The sequence below is a fragment of the Schistocerca nitens genome, chromosome 4 (genome assembly GCF_023898315.1).
Source record: "Schistocerca nitens isolate TAMUIC-IGC-003100 chromosome 4, iqSchNite1.1, whole genome shotgun sequence".
Taxonomy (NCBI): Eukaryota; Metazoa; Arthropoda; class Insecta; order Orthoptera; family Acrididae; genus Schistocerca; species Schistocerca nitens.
The window spans coordinates 972,333,556-972,359,262 of NC_064617.1; positions in this window are offsets into that span (position 1 = coordinate 972,333,556).

Below are 25,707 nucleotides of genomic sequence, written 5' to 3' on the forward strand. Positions count from 1 at the left end.
TCACCATGTGAGGTGCGGCTGAACACCAAGCTCCAGGAACTAACAATCCCTGGTTCTAACTACCCAGCATTAGCTGGAACTTAATTACAAGCAGTATGATTCGTACAAGTAAAATTAATATCACCCCAGGTGGCCAATCCACTCGCCCTGTGGCGACAACCAAGCTATCGGATTCTGGGGAGCTTGGGCTCGTACGACAGAGAAAGTCGGAGTTCTCTAGTAAACGTCCACGAAAGTCCCATACATTTATTGGCACTTTTAACATTCAGACACTAATTCAGACAGGCAAACTTCATAATCTTACAACAGAACTCAACAAACAGAAAATTCAAATCCTTGCTCTCCAAGAGACCAGATTCACTGATTCAGAAACAATAGACTACAACAATTACCGTATCTTTAAAAGTAAAACAGACAAGAAAATTGGCAAAGGAGCTGCAATATTTGGCATGGCTTTTATTGTAAATAAGGACACCCTTGACTCTGTTATAGACATAAATCAAATCAGTAACAGACTAATGACCATGCGAATCAAGCACACCAACAAAATATATACATTTATTAATGTTCATGCACCTACCAACATTGCCAACAAAAAAGAACCGGAGAAGACAGAAAAATTTTGGGAAAAACTCGAAACTGAAATGTCCAAAATTCCAGAGGAGGATGTAAAAATTCTTCTAGGGGATTTCAACGCGCAAATTGGCAAAGAGAGGAAATATAAAAAACAGTCGGTAATTACCCTGCACACAAATTCACAAACAAGAACGGCATGAGACTCATCGAGTTATGTCAGCAAAACAACCTAAAAATCGTGACAACATCACTTCGAAAAGACCCCAAGAAACAAAAAACATGGAGATCACCAAACCTTCAGCTTGGTGAATTTCAAATAGACCATGTTGCGATCTCCTATGACTTCCAGAAAGAAATACACGACGTTCAAGTCCGCAGAGGGGCAAATATAGATTCTGACCACTACCTTACCAGAGTTAAAATTAAATTCACTCCAAAAAGGAAACGCCAAAGGAAATCACCACTAATTCCCAAATTTGACTTGAAAAATATCAAGGAATCAGAAATTACAGAAGCATGGGATAAACAACCAACAAACAACTGGAAAGATTTCCGAACGAAAATTATACAGAAAGCAAGAGATTTGATTCCGTTAAAGAAAATATCCAAGCATCCATGGTGGAATTCGAATTGTGATAACGCATTAGAAGAGAGACAACAAGCCTTTTTAAATTACAATTGTGACAAATCAGAAACCACGCAACAAACATTTTTCAAAGTGAGAAAACAAACAGCTAAAATACTTAGACAAACTAAAAGAAAATACCTTAATGAACAGCTAAACACAATTGAAGAAAACTTTAAGAACCACAACACTCAAGATTTTTATAAAATATTCGCAAATCAAATCAAAGGATACACTCCACAAAATCTCTGCTTCCGGAAACAGAATGGAAAATTGGCACTAACTAACAAAGAAAATTGCCAAGAACTAGCTAAATATTTCTCACAACTCCTAAATTGCCCACAACCAAGTACAAGATTCCCCAGATTACAACCAGAACACACGAATGAGACTTCACTACCACCATCTCAAGAAGAAATTTATAGTCACATTAGAAAACTCAAAAATAATAAATCATCGGGAGAAGATGGAATTGTAGCTGAACTACTGAAAAACCTTGGTCCAAATTCGTTAAAAGAGATCACTAGCATCATCCAAGAAATTTGGCAGACAGAAAATATCCCAGAGGAGTGGAAGTGTGCACTAATTCACCCATTGCACAAAAAGGGAGAGAGATCAGACGTAAACAACTACAGAGGCATTTCACTTTTACCAGTTACCTACAAAATTCTATCTGCATGTCTCCTAAAGAGGGTACAAGAACAACTAGAACATACAATTTCAGATTACCAAGCAGGCTTTCGTCCTAATAGATCATGCCCGGAACAGATATTCAACCTTAAAACTATTTTAAAGATTAAAGCAATCAGGTCAAAACCAATAATCTGCACATTCGTTGATTTCAAAAAGGCATACGATTCCATAGACAGACAGTCTCTATGTCACATTCTCGAAGAACGAGGCCTAGACACTAAAACCCGAAAACTAATTGAACAAACACTAACAGAAACCAAATCAAAAATTAAATTCAGAGGGGAAATTTCGGAACCATTCTCAATTAAAACAGGAGTAAGACAAGGAGATGGGATCTCACCACTATTATTCAATATAGTTTTGGACAAAGTTATGAAAGAGTGGGAAGTAACACTAAGGAAACAAAGCTTGTGGAAGCCAATTGAACTAGGAAGAGGTAAAGGAAAATTGAACATCCCTTATTTAGCGTTTGCAGATGACTTGGCAATTATAACTGACAGTGAAGAAACAGCAGTAAAACAAATTGAGACATTTAAAGAATGTGCTGAGAAGGTTGGCCTGCAAATCTCCTTTGAGAAGACAGAATTCATCTGCTCAAAATTAGATATTTCGAAACTAAAAACAAAGTATGGTGAAATAACTAGAGTCAAGCACTTTAAGTATCTCGGTGAAGTTATTGAACCAACAGGACTTGAGAAAATAGCACAAAAAAACCGATTACAGAAAATCAAGAAAGCATTCGGACTTATTCAAAATATATATAACAAGAAATGTCTATCAAAAGGCACTAAAATCAGACACTACAACACAGTCATCAAACCAACAGTCACATATGCAAGTGAAACACTCTCCCTGAATAGAAAATTAGATTTACACGAAATTAAGAAAGTAGAGAGAAAAATTATTAGAAAAATCCTAGGACCACGATACACACAAGATGGATACAGGCTGCAGACTACCGAGACAACCGAAAAAATATCAAACATCGAGGCAGATATCAGGAAGAGGCGGATGAAGTTTTATGGACATATAGACAGATTACCTGGAAACAGGTTAACTAAACGTCTATTGGACTATATGACATCACTTAAGGCAACAATACCCTGGGTAACTGAAGTTAAGAAGGATTTGAAAAAGGCAAAAATTGACATAACAAACACATCAGACCGGGATACATTCAGAAGAAAAATCGACAAGTGGAAGTTTACTCCAGAGACGGAATCTAAACCTTTCCGACCAAAGTGGACCGAAGAAAGGAAGAAGGCCTTTGGGGAGGCAATGAAGAAATACTGGGAAAATAAGAAGAACATTAAGAAATGTTAATCACCTGCTTATCGTTCTCCCATGGGGACATTCGCTAATAATAATATATAATATATAGCCTGTGGCCTGTAGGCTGCCTGTCGGCTTCCCCGGCGCTCCCTGCACGGAAACCAGTCGCGGCGAGCGGCTGCCGCGCTAACTGACTGGCCGTCCAGCGCCGGCTCCAGCGCTGGAACGCGGCTGCGCTCCGACCCGACCCCAGCCCACGCCAGTACAGAGGGCCGCGCCGCGCCCAGCCTCCAGCGCCCCACACTTGATCCCACCTCATTTCCCCAGGTCGCAGGCGCGCCTACACTCCGCCACTGACTGCTCGGAGCCGTTTCTGCGAGCTGCGCCGACGACTTTTTTTTCGCCCACGTCGACTGTGACTATGGTAGAACCCTCCTGTCTGCCTCCGCCTGAGATTAATTAAGGGGCTCCGGAACGCCCTATACTTGCAATGTTAAAATAACGCTTATAAATTACATCTTTCCTCACAAAGTATTTGAGGTAGGAAGTTGAACTTTTTACAGATTATTTATTGGAATATGGGCTACAACTTAGCTCACGGATTTTACAAAATTTTAGTTCAGTTATTAAAGATGATTTTTTTTTCAATTGTAATGAAAATTCACAACATTTTTTTGCAATTTTTTATTTATATATTCAAAAATATACAGTTTTTTGGAAAAAGGCTGTGTTAAATTATGCAGAAGGTACTGTGTAACATTTACTGTAAGTTTGAAACAAATATGTTTGGAAGATTCTTAGAAAACATGTAATTACTATGAGAAAATAAAAGTTTGGGGAATCGAGCGACAAAGATTGGATTAACTTTTTAGTGCATTCCAGGTCCATAGGATGGATTATCTTCATCCTCTGCAAACTCCTCCTCCAGCTTCCTCTTGTTCCTCCTCCTGTTTACTCTTGCTTGTATTTCTAGACTCTTTACAGCCCTGTCTGCAGCCCGAAGGCGTTCCTTGTCTAAAGCAAGCATCGCTCGTACCATGTTAGAACCTATCTTCATTCCCATATTTCTAAATACCTTGGCTTTCCAACATTTCTCCTTTTCTTAAAAGCCTTCAGAGGATTTCTAATAACTTTACTTTTACTCATTATTATACTTCAACAAAACAGAGACTCAAGAAACAGAATTAATTACGAATATTTTCGAGATAACGACAGAGTAAATAAACATGAAACAATCGACAATCACACCAGCGATGTATATTGAACCATCACAGGTTAGCCACAACACATACTTTATCTCACATCACTAAAATGTACCTGATGAACACGGACGTTAATAATAACACCATTTGACAGCAGTTATTAACACATTTCAAAAAAAATTTAAAAATAGTTGTAGTCTTCGGAATTGAATAAATTATATATCTATTAAAAGGTAATAGTCTGCAGATTCAGAAAACGCAAAAAACTAAAAATTGAACTTTTCATGATTTTGAGCCTTTCCGGAGCCCCTTAACTACTCACGGCACTGGTTGCTCCTGTATGGCTGGCTGAATTACCATCCTCATCATCATCATCACGTACAGAGATTATCCTACTGGACATGATGGCATCACTATCCACATGGTAAAACTTATTATTGATCAACTACTGCCCTCCATGGAGAAGAAATAAAAACTTTGAGGTTCGCCGATGACATTCTAATTCTGTCAGAGACAGCAAAGGACTTGGAAGAGCAGTTGAATGGAATGGACAGTGTCTTGAAAGGAGGATATAAGATGAACATCAACAAAAGCAAAACGAGGATCATGGAATGTAGTCGAATTAAGTCGGGTGATGCTGAGGGAATTAGATTAGGAAATGAGACACTTAAAGTAGTAAAGGAGTTTTGCTGTTTAGTCAGCAAAATAACTGATGATAATTGAAGTAGAGAGGATATTAAATGTAGACTGCCAATGGTAAGGAAAGCGTTTCTGAAGAAGAGGAATCTGCTAACATAGAGTATAGATTTAAGTGTCAGGAAGTCGTTTCTGAAAGTATTTGTATGGAGTGTAGCCATCTATGGAAATGAAACACGGACGATAAATAATTTGGACCAGAAGAGAATAGAAGCTTTCGAAATGTGATGCTACAGAAGAATGCTGAAGATTAGATGTGTAGATCACATAACTAATGAGGAGGTATTGAATAGAATTGGGGAGAAGAGGAGTTTGTGGCACAACTTGACAAGAAGAAGGGACCGGTTGGTAGGGCATTTTCTGAGGCATCAAGTGATCACAAATTTAGTATTGGAGGGCAGCGTGGAGGGGAAAAATCGAAGAGGGAGACCAATAGATGTATACACTAAGCAGATTCACATGGATGTAGGTTGCAGTAAGTACTGGCAGATGAAGAAGCTTGCACAGGATAGAGTAGCATGGAGAGCTGCATCAAACCAGTTTGAGGACTGAAGACAACAACAACAACAACAACAACAACAACAACAACAACAACTGCCCTCTATAAGAGACATTTCCAACGACTCATTAATCACAAGTGTTTTCCCTGAGGCCTGGAAACTGGGACAAATTAAGCCACTGCCTAAAAAGGACATCGCCACAGCACCCTCTGACTACCGCCCCATTTGTCTTCTTCCTGCACTATCAAAGGCCTTAGAATATACAGTCCATGACCAGCTCACCAACTACCTAACTACTAACAACCTACTAGACGAATACCAATCAGGTTTCCGTAAACATCGAAGCACAACATCCCCACTGATAAAGGTGACAGATGACCTGAAACTTGCCATGGGCAGACAAGAAGCGACTATCATTTGCTTCTTAGATTTCAGCAAAGCATCTGATACTGTCGACTTCGACATCTTACTAGCCAAACTTAGCGGTCTAAATTTCTCACCAAGTGCAGTGCAATGGTTTCGCTCATACATGACGTCTCGTCAGCAACGCGTCCTGTCCGGGAATATAAAATCACAATGGCGACAGGTAGTGTCAGGCGTTCCCCAAGGCTCAGTATTAGGTCCTATACTCTTCTCTCTGTATGTCAATGATGTGTCATCGGTCCTGACCTAGTGCAAATACCATATGTATGCTGATGACCTTCAGTTGTATCTATGTGAGAAACCAAGCAATCTTAAGAAAGCTATTGAAAATTTCAATACTGATCTCGATGCACTATCAAAATGGGCACAGGACATAGGACTAAAACTAAACCCATCTGAAATACAAGCGGTACTTGTTGGTCACTCTAAGCTCATTAGCCCAAAACGTCGGAATCCGTACCATCTCTTATACTAAATGGAACAAATATTAACTTTTCTCCCTCAGCAAAGAGTTTGGGAGTAATAATAGATGAAAATCTAAATTGGACAGAGCACGTAACCGCAGTGTGCAAAAAAGAATCAGCATTCCTTCATGTCCAACAAAAATATAAAAAAACTCTTCCCTTTCGATCTGATAAAGAAATTAGTACAAACGGTTATACTCCCAATCATTGACTACAGCGATGTTATTCTACAAGGCGTCTCTCAGCAAAATTCGCGACGTCTAGAACTGGTCATAAATGCCTGCGTCCGATATATCTGTGACGTTCGACGTTTTGATCACATTTCACCAGCATATGCAAAATTGTCCTGGCTGCGCGCAGACAAACGCATAGATTTCCATACACTCTGTCTCATCTACTACCTTATAAATGTACACTGCCCTCATATCTCTCCTCGTCCCTAACGCTCATGTCGGAACAACATGACAGAAACACACGTTCCCATCACAATAAAATCCTCTCTGTTCCACTGCATCGCTCAGTCACCTTCTCCAAGTCCTTTACAGTAGCGGGAACCCGACTATGGAATAACCTCCCTCGTTATGTTAGAGAACTTAAAAACATGTCCGGCTTCAAAAAACAGTCAATGACGTATCTACTTAAACAACAGTAATGTCTTACTCTGTACATGAATGCACTTCACCTCATTACTTCCCTCTTTCCCCCTCCTTAAATCTCCCTTCCCCAAAACTCGCTATACTAGTAAACATCTACTTTACACACCAAGATATTAATTTACATCTGCACAAATCTTCATTACTATTGCCAATTTTTCTCATATTTATCATTATTATTTGATTTTTTTTACGGTTATTATTATTGCTTTTACCATAATTTGTATGTATAGCACCTGTTGTAAAAATTCTGCCAGCATTTACTTTATTAGGTCTTAGTCATTACTCTTTATTCATATTGTCACTAGAGTATTCTAATTTTCTTATTGAAACTATTGTCATGATGTTACTCTGATGTGTGAAGTGCTGCATGTGTGGAACACTGGTCCGATGTAAGAGAGGGCCTGATGGCCCTAATCTGATCAGTTTAAATAAATAAATAAACAAATAAATATACCATCTTCAAAGATTTTTGTTGAACCGACCGCAGCTCATGGACTGGTATTTAGCTTCGCTGCCTGTAGATTGCGGGGTTTCGGGTTCAGTTCCCAGTCGGATTAGAGACTTCGGTCGTCCGCGGAGTCTGAGCTTGCGTTTGATCCCCAGACGGGATGAGTAAGAGCAGACTAGTGTTTAACGACTAGCCAACAACGAGGTCATTAGAGACAGAACAGAAGTTCGGTTCAGGGAGAAAGAGAGAAGAAAATCGGCCATGCCCTTTCGAAGGAACCATCCCGGCATTTGCCTTAGGCGATTTAGGAAAATCACGGAAAACTCAAATGGGGATGGCCGGTCGGCGTTTTGAACCGAACCGTCGTCCTCCCGAATGGGAGTCCAGTATGGTAACCACTGCACTAGCCGCTCGGTTATCTCCGGACGGCGTATCCCGCGCAGTGATGCCATACTAGTGTTCATTCATTTGTTGAACATATTTCATTTTGCACCTTACCAGTGTTTTTTCTTCCTCTCGGACTGTACTTCCACAGTTGTTCCGTCAGTCTTTGTTCTAGCATCCTGCTTACATTTTCTCTCTACCTGTTCCTATATTTCTGCATGGCGTTCTTTATTCCTTCAACAGTCAGTTTTTCTCTCATTTGCTCACTTCCAATTCCGTGTATGCCGTGTGAAATCTCTCATAGTTCTTGTATGTTCCTCCTGTCCTTTCTGTGAGAAGCTAACAGTCACTCCCCTACACCAGATACGTCAGAGCAATAATTTTATGAAATTCAATTTGTGCTTCTTTTCTAACTCGGTTCTTTAAGGTTCTGTTAATAGTGCCACATACAACATCGAATCACAAGTATCCAGACTCCCCATCATCTGCCGGTCGGTGTGGCCAAGCGGTTAAAGGCGCTTCAGTCTGGAACCGCGCGACCGCTACGGTCGCAGGTTTGAATCCTGCCTCGGGCATGGATGTGTGTGATGTCCTTAGGTTAATTTGGTTTAAGTAGTTCTAAGTTCTAGGGGACTGATGACCTCAGATGTTAAGTCCCATAGTGCTCAGAGCCATTTGAACCATCCCCATCATAATGCGGAATTGACCACGGGATGAGAGGCAGAAACGCCACTATAGAGGGAGGCGGGGGAGTACCGCGTTGTCAGTAGAGAAGCAGTAAGAGCAGCATGTGATGGTGACGAGCGAACAGTGATTTCGAACGTGGACTACTCACTGGATGTGGCCTGAATAACAAAACTTTCAGATACATTTCAGTCATTCTAAAGTGGCCAAGTTCGAATGTTGGTGATGTCGTTCTGATGTGGCAACGCTAAGGAACATCCGCAGTAAACCCAAGAGCAGGCAGACTGATGTACTGACGGAGAGGGACCGTCGAGCACTGAGGAGGATGGTTGTAAAAAAATGGTAGCAGCTCCTCGTAAGCCACACATTCCTACACGCAGTGCCAAGCGATGCTTCGGGTGGTACAAACAGCGACGCGACTGGACGACTGGATCACTGGAAATGAGGTGTTTGGAGTGTTGAATCACGTTCTATCCCGTGGTAATCCGATGGAAGGATCTCAATTGCGCAAATGCATGGAGAACACTACTTGCCATCATGTGTAGTGTTAACGGCGAGTGAAACTTCTTTGTACGTTTGTCTACTGAAATAAGTGAGTGGGTGAAACGTCTTAGTTTGTACTGAAACTGCTGAATGCAACTGAACCTACTGCCTCGTTACTTATTTTTAATCATTACAAGTCTGAGCTACAGAATTTTCCCTGACAAGGATGACTCAAACTTAACCTGTTCATTTACTACCCACAATATACAGGGTGTTTCAAAAATGACCGGTATATTTGAAACGGCAATAAAACCTAAACGAGCAGCGATAGAAATACACCGTTTGTTGCAATATGCTTGGGACAACAGTACATTTTCAGGCGGACAAACTTTCGAAATTACAGTAGTTACAATTTTCAACAACAGATGGCGCTGCAAGTGATGTGAAAGATATAGAAGACAACGCAGTCTGTGCGTGCGCCATTCTGTACGTCGTCTTTCTGCTGTAAGCGTGTGCTGTTCACAACGTGCAAGTCTGCTGTAGACAACATGGTTTATTCCTTAGAACAGAGGATTTTTCTGGTGTTGGAATTCCACCGCCTAGAACACAGTGTTGTTGCAACAAGACGAAGTTTTCAACGGAGGTTTAATGTAACCAAAGGACCGAAAAGCGATACAATAAAGGATCTGTTTGAAAAATTTCAACGGACTGGGAACGTGACGGATGAACGTGCTGGAAAGGTAGGGCGACCGCGTACGGCAACCACAGAGGGCAACGCGCAGCTAGTGCAGCAGGTGATCCAACAGCGGCCTCGGGTTTCCGTTCGCCGTGTTGCAGCTGCGGTCCAAATGACGCCAACGTCCACGTATCGTCTCATGCGCCAGAGTTTACACCTCTATCCATACAAAATGCAAACGCGGCAACCCCTCAACGCCGCTACCATTGCTGCACGAGAGACATTCGCTAACGATATAGTGCACAGGATTGATGACGGCGATATGCATGTGGGCAGGATTTGGTTTACTGACGAAGCTTATTTTTACCTGGACGGCTTCGTCAATAAACAGAACTGGCGCATATGGGGAACCGAAAAGCCCCATGTTGCAGTCCCATCGTCCCTGCATCCTCAAAAAGTACTGGTCTGGGCCGCCATTTCTTTCAAAGGAATCCTTGGCCCATTTTTCAGATCCGAAACGATTACTGCATCACGCTATCTGGACATTCTTCGTGAATTTGTGGCGGTACAAACTGCCTTAGACGACACTGCGAACACCTCGTGGCTTATGCAAGATGGTGCCCGGCCACATCGCACGGCCGACGTCTTTAATTTCCTGAATGAATATTTCGATGATCGTGTGATTGCTTTGGGCTATCCGAAACATACAGGAGGCGGCGTGGATTGGCCTCCCTATTCGCCAGACATGAACCCCTGTGACTTCTTTCTGTGGGGACACTTGAAAGACCAGGTGTACCGCCAGAATCCAGAAACAATTGAACAGCTGTGAAGCAGTACATCTCATCTGCATGTGAAGCCATTCCGCCAGACACGTTGTCAAAGGTTTCGGGTAATTTCATTCAGAGACTACGCCATATTATTGCTACGCATGGTGGATATGTGGAAAATATCGTACTATAGAGTTTCCCAGACCGCAGCGCCATCTGTTGTTGAAAATTGTAACTACTGTAATTTCGAAAGTTTGTCTGCCTGAAAATGTACTGTTGTCCAAAGCATATTGCAACAAACGGTGTATTTCTATCGCTGCTCGTTTAGTTTTTATTGCCGTTTCAAATATACCGGTCATTTTTGAAACACCCTGTACAAGCGCAACGCAATCTGACTGCTCCAAAATGACAGCCTGACTTCAAATTATTAACACAAAAGAATGGCCCTAAATTGGAAGAAATCCTAACAATGACCCATACTTTCTCATAAGTCACTTGCCTCACAGAAAATCTTGACACCAAGAACTACAGAAATTACAGCAAGCAGCAACTACAGCCACCTCAATAAAAAGATTCTAACTACTATAGGCTCTAATTACTAATAGGCATATCGTTAGCAAAAGAAAGATTCTGTTGAAGAGCAAATAATGTATTTAGCAGATTTTACCTAAATGATGTGACATCCAGTTCCAAAAATTATATAATCTCAATAATTCCACTACCCAAACATTAGCAAATACATCAATCATCAATTTACAACGCATCTCCTACGAACACTGAATCTCCATGAAGGACACTGCTAATCGCTAACTGCAAGTCCGTCCAACCACAGAGTCCCTTACCGAGGGCGTAGAGCGCTGTCAGTGATATTAATACAGTCTACAGCGCTGCCAACATACAAACATATAAAACAGGTTACTTACATGAGGTAGGTTGTTGTTGTTGTTGTGGTCTTCAGTCCTGAGACTGGTTTGATGCAGCTCTCCATGCTAATCTATCCTGTGCAAGCTTCTTCATCTCCCAGTACCTACTGCAACCTACATCCTTCTGAATCTGCTTAGTCTATTCATCTATTGGTCTCCCTCTACGGTTTTTACCTTCCGCGCTGCCCTCCAATGCTAAATTTGTGATCCCTTGATGCCTCAGGACATGTTCTACCAACCGGTCCCTTCTTCTAGTCAAGTTGTGCCACAAACTTCTCTTCTCCCCAATCCTATTCAATACCTCCTCATTAGTTACGTGATCTACCCACCTAGCGAGGAGGTGATATTACTTTGTGTGTGGGGCTGGGGGGAGGGGGTTGTAGAGTTCGGAGTTACGGTGCGCTCCCTTACCAAGGATGGGCGTCCTGTACTATGTACAGTAGAGGATCATTAGGAGACGGTGACTTCAAAATCAGCATGACAACGCAGTCACAACACACCCTGTGGAAGGCAATGTTTCGTGCAATTGCCTGCTCAGAACACCGTCTTCAGTCAAATGTAACAGCTTATGGAAGAATTAGAACAACTACTTCGCTCTAGATCCCACTGTACATCTTCACTACTTCCTCTGATTTCGGTTCTTGAGGAAGAATGAGCTGCCATTTCTCCACAGACATACACACACATTATTGAAAGTGTCCCCAGCAGTGTGCAAGACTTCGTAAAGACGACGGGTGAAAACACCCCGTATTAATGTCTACTAATATAGTATACAGATATTTTTGATCACATAGTATATATAATGAACCAGATGAACCTTGTTGTCTGTGTCTCGGTTATTCTGGTAACAACTGTTAACTTTCTGAATTATTCTGTAATTGATAACAATTATTGACCTGATTGCCCCAGCTCCCTTAAATGATATTATCTTCGTTATATTAACTGGCAGTTTCTTCCTGTATTCTTTGCCCTGCAGGTGCAGCTTGCCTATTACACATTGTAATTTGTTTACGTCTTATTAAGCTGAAATAATCGGATAAAATACGGTCACTTGAGCAAAGTTCCTTCACTATTCTCCTGAAAGGGTAACCGTGAACATTAATCGAAACAGAAATTCTCTGGATCAGAAGGATCTATTCGTTCCTACTTGCAGGGTTGGACAGAAACGTTGTGACCGTGTATTGTTTCCAGAGCTGCAAGTCTACTGAGGATAGCAACACAGAATCTATTATCTTGCTTCGTCAAGTTTATGAATACAGCAGTCCTGATCAAAATGACATATATTTTTTAATGACTTTCAGTGCATAGGCCATGACAAGATCGTACAGAAATCAGTTGAGCGTTGTAAAAAATCAGAGAGGCAATTACACAAGGGTTTTGCTACGTATGGAGAGTTACCTTCATACAGTAATCATAGGCATGCAGAAGGGTGTGTGTCGGGCAGGGGGGGGGGGGGGGGCAAGACTGGGTTCTTATCTCCCCGGAATCTCTGGATTACAGAGTTTTTATTTATTGGAGATTGATGATACGCTGCTATAAGGTAGGAAAACTACAACTGGCATCGAAACACGAGGGGTTTTCGTTTGTAAAATTCCGTTTGGTTGCGAAATGGAACCATAGTAAAAGTACGATGAACTTTAGCACAGATTTGTTGGTCCGTGTCATCATATGCCCGTCAATCGCCTCACGTTGCTCTTTTCAGTTCTGAGCGCACAGTGAGCAAGTAGAGATGCCTAGAAAATAGTGTCTCCCATCAAGTATCAGTGCATGCTGAGAGATTTCGTGCAGCCCACATAACGTAACTGTTATGCATTTCGTTCTCTCATAAATGTCAGTCGTGTGGGGTCTCGCCGCCAAGTGCAAGTCTTTTTCTGTTATGTGACACCATTTAGGCGACTTTCGTGTCAGTGGCGGTGAAATGGTGACGATGACAACGCAACGCCCAGTCCCCAAAAAGGAGAAAAATCTTCAATCCGGACGGGAATCGAACCCGGGCCCCTTCAGCTGGCATGCAGCGATGCTGACCCCACAGCTGCCGGGGCGGAATTATTGATGACAATTTTCGGTCGCACGCTACAGGGGCAATGAAGACACTCCTGCAGTGTTTTCGATGGGAAGTGTCTGATCACAGCACGTACTTGTCTCACCTCCGCTCACATGAACCACTGGCTATGAAGACAACATTTTAGCACAGACAGCGAACAGCAGACCAGGGTAGAGAGTTGGCGGAAAGCATAGGTTATGACGAGGGTATTGGCAAGTTGGTACAACGCTACGACAGATATCTAAGATGGAGCGGCGGCTATGTGGAGAACAAGCTGGAACATTTAACTGTCGCAAATAAGACATTTTTGATTTTTCACTATGGCTGTCATTTCGCAACCGATCGGACTTAAATAAACGAATAGACCTCCTGTTTCTTGCCCCAGTTTACGTAATTCGCATCTGGGGGAAATTATGAATGTTGGGTGCCTACTTTAAAGCGCGTGAAACATTTTCTAAGTCATTTTTACACTCCTGGAAATTGAAATAAGAACACCGTGAATTCATTGTCCCAGGAAGGGGAAACTTTATTGACACATTCCTGGGGTCAGATACATCACATGATCACACTGACAGAACCACAGGCACATAGACACAGGCAACAGAGCATGCACAATGTCGGCACTAGTACAGTGTATATCCACCTTTCGCAGCAATGCAGGCTGCTATTCTCCCATGGAGACGATCGTAGAGATGCTGGATGTAGTCCTGTGGAACGGCTTGCCATGCCATTTCCACCTGGCGCCTCAGTTGGACCAGCGTTCGTGCTGGACGTGCAGACCGCGTGAGACGACGCTTCATCCAGTCCCAAACATGCTCAATGGGGGACAGATCCGGAGATCTTGCTGGCCAGGGTAGTTGACTTACACCTTCTAGAGCACGTTGGGTGGCACGGGATACATGCGGACGTGCATTGTCCTGTTGGAACAGCAAGTTCCCTTGCCGGTCTAGGAATGGTAGAACGATGGGTTCGATGACGGTTTGGATGTACCGTGCACTATTCAGTGTCCCCTCGACGATCACCAGTGGTGTACGGCCAGTGTAGGAGATCGCTCCCCACACCACGATGCCGGGTGTTGGCCCTGTGTGCCTCGGTCGTATGCAGTCCTGATTGTGGCGCTCACCTGCACGGCGCCAAACACGCATACGACCATCATTGGCACCGAGGCAGAAGCGACTCTCATCGCTGAAGACGACACATCTCCATTCGTCCCTCCATTCACGCCTGTCGCGACACCACTGGAGGCGGGCTGCACGATGTTGGGGCGTGAGCGGAAGACGGCCTAACGGTGTGCGGGACCGTGGCCCAGCTTCATGGAGACGGTTGCGAATGGTCCTCGCCGATACCCCAGGAGCAACAGTGTCCCTAATTTGCTGGGAAGTGGCGGTGCGGTCCCCTACGGCACTGCGTAGGATCCTACGGTCTTGGCGTGCATCCGTGCGTCGCTGCGGTCCGGTCCCAGGTCGACGGGGACGTGCACCTTCCGCCGACCACTGGCGACAACATCGATGTACTGTGGAGACCTCACGCCCCACGTGTTGAGCAATTCGGCGGTACGTCCACCCGGCCTCCCGCATGCCCACTATACGCCCTCGCTCAAAGTCCGTCAACTGCACATACGGTTCACGTCCACGCTGTCGCGGCATGCTACCAGTGTTAAAGACTGCGATGGAGCTCCGTATGCCACGGCAAACTGGCTGACACTGACGGCGGCGGTGCACAAATGCTGCGCAGCTAGCGCCATTCGACGGCCAACACCGCGGTTCCTGGTGTGTCCGCTGTGCCGTGCGTGTGATCATTGCTTGTACAGCCCTCTCGCAGTGTCCGGAGCAAGTATGGTGGGTCTGACACACCGGTGTCAATGTGTTCTTTTTTCCATTTCCAGGAGTGTATTTTGTCCACCCTGTAGAAGAGACCTCTTCTGATTCCGCTAAGCGTCTCATTTATCCCTCTGTAGCATTACGTGGCTGATCGCATTGACACAATCCTTTTTTATGCAAAAAATAGCAATTTGAGAGTCTTTCCCAGCCCGAGGATAACCTTCTGCCAACGCCCTTGACTCCAAAGTGGATTGCTGCTGAGTGACCTCAGTGCCCACAAACCTGGCGTCGAAGAAGAGGCTCGTGCTTCCTTTAGAGGCTCGCACGACAAGTCTCCTCTGCAATACTGTCTGGCTCGAAGTAATTTCTGATCCTTCCAGGAAAACCGTTGGCTTTTCTTCGGCTGTTGGCTCCAGGTAATCACCTGCATTGACTCCTCCCATGTTTCCAACCCAGTTGGTCTTGTAAGCTCACTCCTCTGACTACTGCGAAATAGTTCTTTCTATGCACCATTTGTGACTGAAACAGGGCCGGCCGCTGTGGCAGAGCGGTTCTAGCCGCTTCAGTCTGGCGACCGCTACCGTCGCAGGTTCGAATCCTACCACGGGCATGGATGTGTGTCATGTTCTTAGGTTGGTTAGGTTTAAGTAGTTATAAGTTCGAGGGGACTGATGACCTCAGATGTTAAGTCCCATAGTGCTCAGAGCCATTTTTGACTGAAACAGGAAAGTGTGGGAAAGTGACAGTGGTAGAATCTGTGCAGAGTATCATGGCTGGTAGATGTGTAATCGGCAGGGCACACATGGGGAGAGAGATAGTGGTGGGGGTTATAGGCAAGCTCTGTAAGGGCAATGACGAGCGCTGGAGGGTAAGTGCAGTTCTAAACAGAAACCTACACTCACATTTTTTTGTGAATATTAAGTCGAGTCCCTCCACGCCCATAGTTGCGTGGTGACCATCGAAAAAGATCTGTAAGCTCTGTTTTGGTGAGTGTCTAAAAAGAAGTCCGCTGAAAATGCAACAAAAACAGCGATTTATCTTCGCCTGGCTTGTTCACCGTTTGTAAACATTGAGAGAAGCGTCACATGTGACGAATTTTGGCTAAAAGCTACATATTTCTCTTGTTGCCATGTTACAGTTCGCTCCTTTTGCCAAATCACAGCAGAGTTGAGACTGTATCACCTCACTAACATGTTGTGCAGACGCAGTTGCGAATGAATTTTGAAAGTGTGGTTTATTAAGTGAGGAATTGAGGAAACGTAAGGTCAGTAGCTTATGAAAAGGCACAACCTCAGTACAAAAATAAACATGTAATGTGTTCACTTATATGTTCCAAAACCCGTAGCATTTCTCGCTGCGCCAGCTATCGAGGGCCCTTACAAATTACATTCGTTCATCGAAAAAGTCTGTAGTTAGTGGAATAACACAGTACATAATGGAGTTTTGCATAATAACCATGTTCCAAAATACTCTCCATTTTGCGTCCCATCATTTGCCAAATCTCATTGCGATATCTCAAACCGTTTTTTGAAATACGAGGAATCTTGTGGGTATTTCATTCTGGATTTATCGCTGGCGTGCACGATCGCAGATAAGTGCGCTACATCGGATCAGTTTTTTCGAGATTGGTGACAGATACAGACCTTCAGCCAAGTCTAAAGAAAAATTCACTATGTTAGCTCAGTTTCATAAGCACCACCGTATTATGTAATATGCAGCAAATGCAAAATCATTACGTCCCCTATTTTTAATTGCAAACTTTTTCGAGTCTTGTCGACTCAGCGTCGCCAAGAGCTTTTACAGAGTTGTCCAGTGCAGCTCTGGACGAAACGTCAGGAACCGAAAAGTTTCTTCGGCCACGGCCATACAGCCCGGAAGGCACATCAGCAACTATGACATCCTGTCGTGAAACGCTTCATTATATTTTGTTACCTTGTAATTCATCGTTACGGAGCGGCCGCGACGCTAACGAGAGGCCATAGAGCGAGATATGTGACCAGCAGAGTAGATACTAGCTCGCTACTGGGTGCCCCAGCGCAGTCCCAGCAAAAGGCAACGGGGCGTTTCGGGAGAGTAAAAAGCGTCGTCAGGAAGATACGTGTCGCGACAATCTGTAGTGGCGGCCGGTTCGGCTCGTCAGCGCCGATGACAGCTGCAGGCGCCACACCCCAGCCCACCCCCACCCCACAGGAAGCAGCGGTGCAGCTAATCTCCCTCTTCCTGCCGCTTCCGTCAATATTTACCCCGACCACCTTATCGCCAGCTACCAGCTCGACAATCCACTTCTGATACGCCGACCGCCGTCTTTGTCCGGAAACTCTCGGCCACTCCCTTCTCAACGAGAAGCAGTGCCAGTCTCAAAACTCTCCTTTCCTGTGAGCTCTCAACAGAAATAGGAGCACTGAAGTAGCCCACAAGTTCGGACGTTAAGTAAAAGCGTGATGAGTTCATCCCCGAAAATTCATCTTAAGCTGCCGGAAAGAAACTGAGCATTCTCAAGGACTAGGGCATTTTATGGACAAGTGAGGTAACAGGGGAAGTATATGATAACGAATTCAGACCAAATGAAACGCACATACAAGGTGCGTTCCATAAGTAATGCGACCAAATTCATAAAAAAATCATTTATTGAATATATATGTACAAATAATCAAAAATTTTCAAAATAGCACCCTTTCGCGTAGATACACTTCTGGAGGCGGTGTTTCCATGCCTGGAAGGCATCCTGGATTGCCTTTTCCGGAATGTCCTTTAGAGCTGATGTAACATGCGCCTGGATGCTTTCAATCGTGTCCCAATGTTTTCCTTTCATGACTCCTTTTAACCGAAGAAACAAAAAGTCAGCGGGAGCCAGGTCAGCACTGTAGGGAGGCTGGGGAACCAATGGGGTCTTGGTCCTGGCCAGAAAGTCGTTGACAGTAAAGGCGGTGTGACTCGGCGCGTTGTCGTGGTGAACTTTGCACGTGTCCCTGATGTCGCTTCGGCAGCGCGAGACCCTGCTTTTCAGTCTTTTGAGCACTTCCAAGTAGAAAGCTGAGTTCACTGTAGCCCTGGTAGGTACGAATTCGTGGTGGACAATGCCTCTGACGTCAAAGAACACAATGAGCATGGTTTTGATACTGGACTTGCTCGTGCGTGCCTTCTTGGGACACGGCGACGATGGGGTGTGCCACTCTGAACTCTGCCTTTTCATCTCAGGGTCATACTCAAAAATCCACGACTCATCACCAGTGGTAACTGAGTTTAAAAAATGAGGATCATTTTCACACGTTTCCAACATTTCTCGGCACCGAAGCACTCGCATGTGCTTGTGTTCGTCGGTCAACACTTTTGGGACGAGTTTGGCACATACCTTTCTCGTGTTCAAATCTTCGGTCACAATGCGGAAAACGGTTGTTTTTGACATGTTTAGAGTATGTGCTATCAATTGAAGGCTCAGCCGTCTGTCAGAGTTCAAACAATCGCGCAGACGTGTCACATTTTCGTCGACTCGTGCGGCTGATGGCCGTCCACTACGAGGTTCGTCGGTGACCTCCTCTCGGCCCTCCATGAACGACTTGTGCCATAGGAAAACTTGTGATTTGGAGAAGCAATCAGTCCCAGAGGCATGGCGAAGTAATGGAAACGTTTCGGTGGTGGACTTCCCAAGTTCAACGCAACGTTTGATAGCGTAGCGTTGCTCTACAGAATGGTCCATTGTGCCGTGTTACATAAACTCAAGACGGGGTTGACGGAAACGCACGTCCTGACTCTCCGGCAGCTCACAGCCGAATGAGACAAAGAGCGTTGTGAAGCTAACGCCCCCCCCCCCTCAACTTAGCCCAGCCGGTTACAACACGTTGTGGTGTACCGTTGCGTCACAAAAAAATTGGTCGCATTACTTATGGAATGCATTATGTATTACAGTAAAGGGATCCCAAATGGTCGCATCAATACAAAATGTACCCCCCCCCCCCTCCCCCCTCTTGCGGCCACGCAGACGTGTATTCTCGCATGCAAACGACCACAAGCATGCCGAACGGTATTCTGTGATAGTTTGCCCCAAGCATCTGGCGCCTTTTGTTGCAATACGCCAATGCTTCTTGCAAGCCCTGAGGAACGAATAATATTCTCACTTCATCGTGTCCCATGCGTGCTCAACTGACGAGAGATATCACGACCTTGTTGGCCAGGCCAGTTGTACGCAGCAGCCGTATACTGATGTGCAACGTTCTGCTGAAATAGCACGTCACCTTTCCGTCAGAGAAAGGGTAATAGAACGGGGATAACACCCTGTCCAATGTAGCGGGCTCTGGTTACCATATGCTGCAGAAAAACCAAATATGACTACGAGATGTAACCACGAAGCGTGGGATCGGGCCTGTTGTAGTCGAACACACTGTGGAACCGGCACCTCACCAAGTGTACGCCATACACTGTTACGTCCATCATTCTCATACAGGCAGAAACTACTCTCATCACCGACGACAACAGACTCATTCCACTCTCCAGTCAACTCCTTCTCGAAACAAGAGTAACCAGTGGTATTCTGGCGAGAGACAAAAGTGATCTCAATTCTGCTGGAAGCAGAGCGTTCGCAATGGTCCCTGATCGTACAGCAGGTGCAATGTCTGCCCGGGATTTCGTCCTTGGCTGACATACGCTCGGCCATCGCTGCTCGCACAGTTCGTCGGTCTTGTCGTGCGTCTGTACTAAGGAGACGTCGTCCAGAACGTGGCCTACAAGTGTGGGAATGTTTCGCAGGTCACTGCACAGAGCAGCGATGTATCCCTGATACTCTGTGCCCAACAAATAGAGCAATCCTCCGATTCGTCCATCAGGCTTCCCGCAGGCTCACAGTGGACCCCATGAAGCTGTTCCAACACGAGTAGGTACCAGTTTCTGGTCGTGGTTTTATTCTAAAATGAGTGATACCAGTCGGCCGCTGTGGCCGAGCGGTTCTAGGCGCTTCAGTCCGGAACCGCGCTGCTGCTACACTCGCAAGTTCGAATACTGCCTCGGGCATGAATGTGTGTGATGTCATTAGATTAGTTAAGGTTTAAGTAGTTCTAACAAGGGAACCTCCCCATCGCACCCCCCTCAGATTTAGTTATAAGTTGGCACAGTGGATAGGTCTTGATAAACTGAACACAGATCGATTGAGAAAATAAGAAGAAGTTGTGTGGAACTATGAAAAAATAAGCAAAATATACAAACTGAGTAGTCCACGGGTCCCATAGGCAACGTCATGGAGAAAGTGAGCTCAGGAGCGTCGTGGTTCCCTGGTAGCGTGAGCAGCTGCTGAACTAGAGGTCCGTGGTTCGAGTCTTCCCTCAAGTGAAAATTTTATTTTCTTTATTTTTGCATAGTTATTATCTGTCCGTTCGTTCATTGACGTCTCTGTTCACTGTAATAAGTTTAGTGTCTGTGTTTTGCGACCGCATCGCAAAACCGTGCGATTATTAGACGAAAGGACGTGCCTCTCCAATGGGAACCGAAAACATTTGATCGCAAGGTCATAGGTCAACCGATTCCCCCACAGGAAAACACATCTGATATATTCTATACGACACTGGTGACGGCATGTGCGTCACATGACAGGAATATGTTGTCGACCCACCTAACTTGTATACTTGGGGAAGGGGTAAAAAGATTCTTCTACCTTGCCCGATTTAGGTTTTCTTGTGGATGTGATAATCACTCCCAAAAAAGTGATGGAAACATAAGAGTTTGTCACATAAACTGAAAATAAAAAATTAAACTTTTCACTCGATGGAAGATTTGAACCAAGGACCTTTCGTTCTGCAGCTGCTCACATTACCACGAGACCACGGCGCTCCTGCGTTCCCAGTGTCCTTGACGTTGCGTATCTTCCCATTAACTATTCAGTTTGTATATTTTGCTTATTTTTTTCATAGTTCCACACAACTTCTTCCTGTTTTCTCGATTGATCTATGTTCAGTTTTTCAAGGCCTATCCACTGTGCCAACTTATAAGTAAATCTGAGGGGGGTGCGATGGGGAGGTTCCCTTGTTAAGTCTAGGAGACTGATCACCTCAGATGTTAAGTCCCATAGTGCTCAGAGTCATTTGAACCATTTTTCTAAAGATTATCAGCACTGTTCACCTGTAAACTCACCACAGGTAACACCTGCAGAGTCAAAGCCGGCCGAAGTGGCCCAGTGGTTCTAGGCGCTGCAGTCTGGAACCGCGAGACCGCTACGATCGCAGGTTCGAATCCTGCATCGGGCATGGATGTGTGTGATGTCCTTAGGTTAGTTAGGTTTAAGTAGTTCTAAGTTCTAGGGGACTGATGACCTCAGAAGTTGAGTCCCATAGTGCTCAGAGCCATTTGAACCATTTTTTTGCAGAGTCAAAACAGTGGGTGCATAGACGGCGCTCCTGAGCGCCATGTGATCGGCCATGACCGTAACAAGTGAATCGCTAACACCACAACCCCTTAGTATGCACATGTTATATGCCCTGGTACCGCGGAACACACTCCTTGGAGGTGTTGCATTTTCCTTACTGGAAGCGTATGTTATGTTACGTGGGGACGTCGGGAAGTGACTTTTACATGTAGTCCCACGCTAACACCGTTACGCAACCAATGTGGCGCCTTTTCCGAAGAGCGTTCATGTTCCGCGTGTCCTGCAGATAAAATTCTCTTCCGGTACAGATAGCAGCTGCATCACAGTATGCGTGTGAAACGACGCGGAAACTGGAAATGTACACTGCTCGCCATTAAAACTGCAACACCAAGAAGAAATGCAGATGATAGACGCGTATTCCATGGACAAATAGATTATACTAGAACTGACATGTGATTACATTTTCACGCAATTTGGGTGCATAGATCCTGAGAAATCAGTACCCAGAATAACCACATCTGGCCGTAATAACGGCCTTGATACGCCTGGGCATTGAGTCAAACAGAGCTTGCATAGCGTGTACAGGAACAGCTGCCCATGCAGCTTCAACACGATGCCACAGTTCCACAAGAGTAGTGACTGGCGTATTGGCACGAGCCAGTTACCTCGGCCACCATTGACCAGACGTTTTCAATTGGTGAGAGATCTGGACAATGTGCTGGCCAGGACAGCAGTCGAACATTTTCTGTATCCAGAAAGGCCCGTACAGGACCTGCAACATGCGGTCGTGCATTATCCTGCTGAAATGTAGGGTTTCCCAGCGATAGAATGAAAGGTAGAGGCACGGGTCGTAACACATCTGAAATGTAATGTCCACTGTTCAAAGCGCCATCATTGCGAACAAGAGGTGACCGAGACGTGTAACCAATGGCACCCCATACCATGACGCCGGGTGATACGCCAGTACGGCGATGACGAATACACACTTCCATTGTGCGTTCACCGCGATATCGCCAAACACGGATGCGACCATCATGGTGCTGTAAACAAAACCTGGTTTCATCCGAAAAAATGACGTTTTGCCATCAGTGCAGCCAGGTTCGTCGTTGAGTACACCATTGCAGGCGCTCCTCTCTGTGATGCAACGTCAACGGTAACGGCACCCATGCTCTCCGAGCTGATAGTCCATGCTGCTGCAAACGTCGTCGAACTTTTCGTGCAGATGGTTGTTGTCTTGCAGTCGTCCCCATCTGTCGACTCAGGGATCGAGACGTGGCTGCACGATCCGTTACAGCCGTGCGGATAAGATGCCTGTCACCTCGACTGCTAGTGATACGAGGCCGTTGGGATCCAGAACGGCGTTCCGTGTTACCCTCCTGAACCCACCGATTCCATATTCTGCTAACAGTCATTGGATGTCGACCAACGCGAGCAGCAATGTCGTGATACGATAAACAGCAATCGTGATAGGCTACAATCCGAACAAGTCGGAAACGTGATGGTATGCATTTCTCCTCCTTACACGAGGCACCACAACAACGTTTCACCAGGCAACTCTGGTCAACTGCTGTTTGTGAATGAGAAACCGATCGGAAACGTTCCTCATGGCAGCAAGTTTTAGGTGTCGCCACCGGCGCCGACCTCGTGTGAATGCTCTGAAAAGCTAATCATTTGCATATCACAGCATCTTCTTCCTGTGGGTTAAATTTCGCGTCTGTAGCACGTCATCTTCGTGGTGTAGCAATTTTAATGGCCAGTAGTGCATTAACAAAGCTGAAACACGCGGGACGTTTAGATTCTTGTCGGAAATAAACTACTAAACTGCACACAGTTTCACCCTGAAATTCTGACGGTATACGGACAAATGCAATGACATGTGCAGCTGTAGTGAAATAGTTGTGCCAACAATTTGAAGAAGGCCGCACTGACATGGGGATTACTGATTCGCCGTACAGTCCACATCTTGCAACATTAGATTTCCATCTGTTTGGCAAGATGAAAGAACATCTGCGGAAAAAGAGATTTTCCGACGATGAAGAAGTTCACACAGCTGGTCTCGAACGTCTCTGTGACCAAGAAGGGGATTTCTATCGTCTTAGAACTTAACTGCTGTAGATCGTTTCGACAGTTGGTAACATGTTGAAAAATAGTGCTATGTAACTGTGTCACTTTGACGTGTAGTGCAGCATGCAATTAAAATTACTCGGCTTGCCATGATACTATATAACCTTTTTGAAATCTGCTGGTATCCTTGATAGGGAGGTTAGCCAAAGAAGATAAAATTAATAATGTGCAGCTTCGTTTTTCGTAGCGCAATGACATGTATCAAATTTCGCACGTGCATCTGCATAAACCCTCTTTCTTCTCCTAATATTTCGGCCGTATGCTTATCGCCTGTAATATGTTCTGAGTGGCCGATGCGGATAGACAGGCAGTGGTAACATTTTTTCTTTGAATTTGGAGGTATATGGTTAAAAATCTGCGAGGGAGTCCAATTTCCTTCTCCCAGATGCATTCCGAAAGGGGAAAACAGGCGGCGGCGTACGATTCCTCATCGGCAGACTTTATATAGTTCTCTTTCCATGTTAGGTTTGAAAGAAAAATGTTCTTTCTTTGTCTTCATCGTTTAGAGCGGAGTGTCATAATTTATATTGTGGCAGACTTGTACGTAATGGTCTCTTTACGTCAGCATGGCGTAATTCGGTCAACTATTAGATATGGAGGCCACTACAGGATCCGTTACAATTATCACTGGACGATGACGACAGAGGAAGCAGTCGAAAGCCAGCCTTCTCGCTCCAGTCTGACGCGACATGAAAACCTAGAAAATATTATCCAGTCTCCATTTTCATCACTGGTTTACTGCATTTTCTGCTATTCTTTCATCTACATAAAACATTTAGAAGTAGTATATACATCTGTAGTTAATTTCTATTACATTAAGAGCCTTCGAGAAATTTTGATATGAAGATATTTTAATGCGTTTAAGACATTGTTAGACCTCTTTAGTGTTTCCCGATATTTTCTGTGTATATTATAGCATATACGAACACCATTGTTGCCTGTTTAGTTTCCCTTTTTATTGCAACACATCTTCCACAAATTTATTTTTTATTGTAATCTGTTGCTTGCTTTTGGAAAATTTTGTGTGGATTGCTAATCTACGTTAGTTTTAATAATTGTTTAATTTATTTTGCAGGTATTGTCTACGTTAATACGGCAGAGTAAGACGATTTAGTAGTGTTCGGTAAGTGTGTTTCATACCACTTCTATCACCTATTCGCCCGATCCACACATGCCACTATTGCGTTATTCATAAGTTACACACTATTATTCAATAACAGAATTATTTGCAAAATTTGTCGCACTACATGTTAAGTTATTGTATTGCCCTCTGAAGTTGCCATATACTGTAATTTTGTTTGATTGCCTTGTTGTCATTCAAAATTCTGAATAGGGTTATTTACAGTATTGCTCCGCAACCAAGGAACTAAAAGAAAAGTTAAAAAATAGCTACGTACTTTCAGCGAACCACAGGGTCGGTTTCATTTAACAGTAGTTTCATTTTCTACTTTATTTACTTCATAACAAGATTTGAAGAGGTACTTCAATGTCTTTAGTTGCACACTGTGTGATTCTGCAGATAATGTTCGCAACAGCATTAGAGAGCATTTAATTTTCTTATTTAATGGCAGGTTATGTACGACCATAATAGAAATTGTTATAGCAATAAACACATTTTCAATCGTTTGCAAACAACGACTGAAAATGTCTTTTCTTCAATATTTGAGAGCTGTAAGATGCAACGTACTAAAAGCTATTATGTTAGAAGAAACACATGACTGAAAGTTAATAAATGTAATCTGTCGGCATTTTAGTTTAAAGTTCTCATTTATGCCTTTTTAACTACTTTTCAGACCTTGATACTGAAGAAAGGTAACTTAAATGCCTGAGGTGGAAGATGTGATATTGTAACTATTACTTACATTTTGGTGGTATACAGTTACGTCTAAGTGCAATAT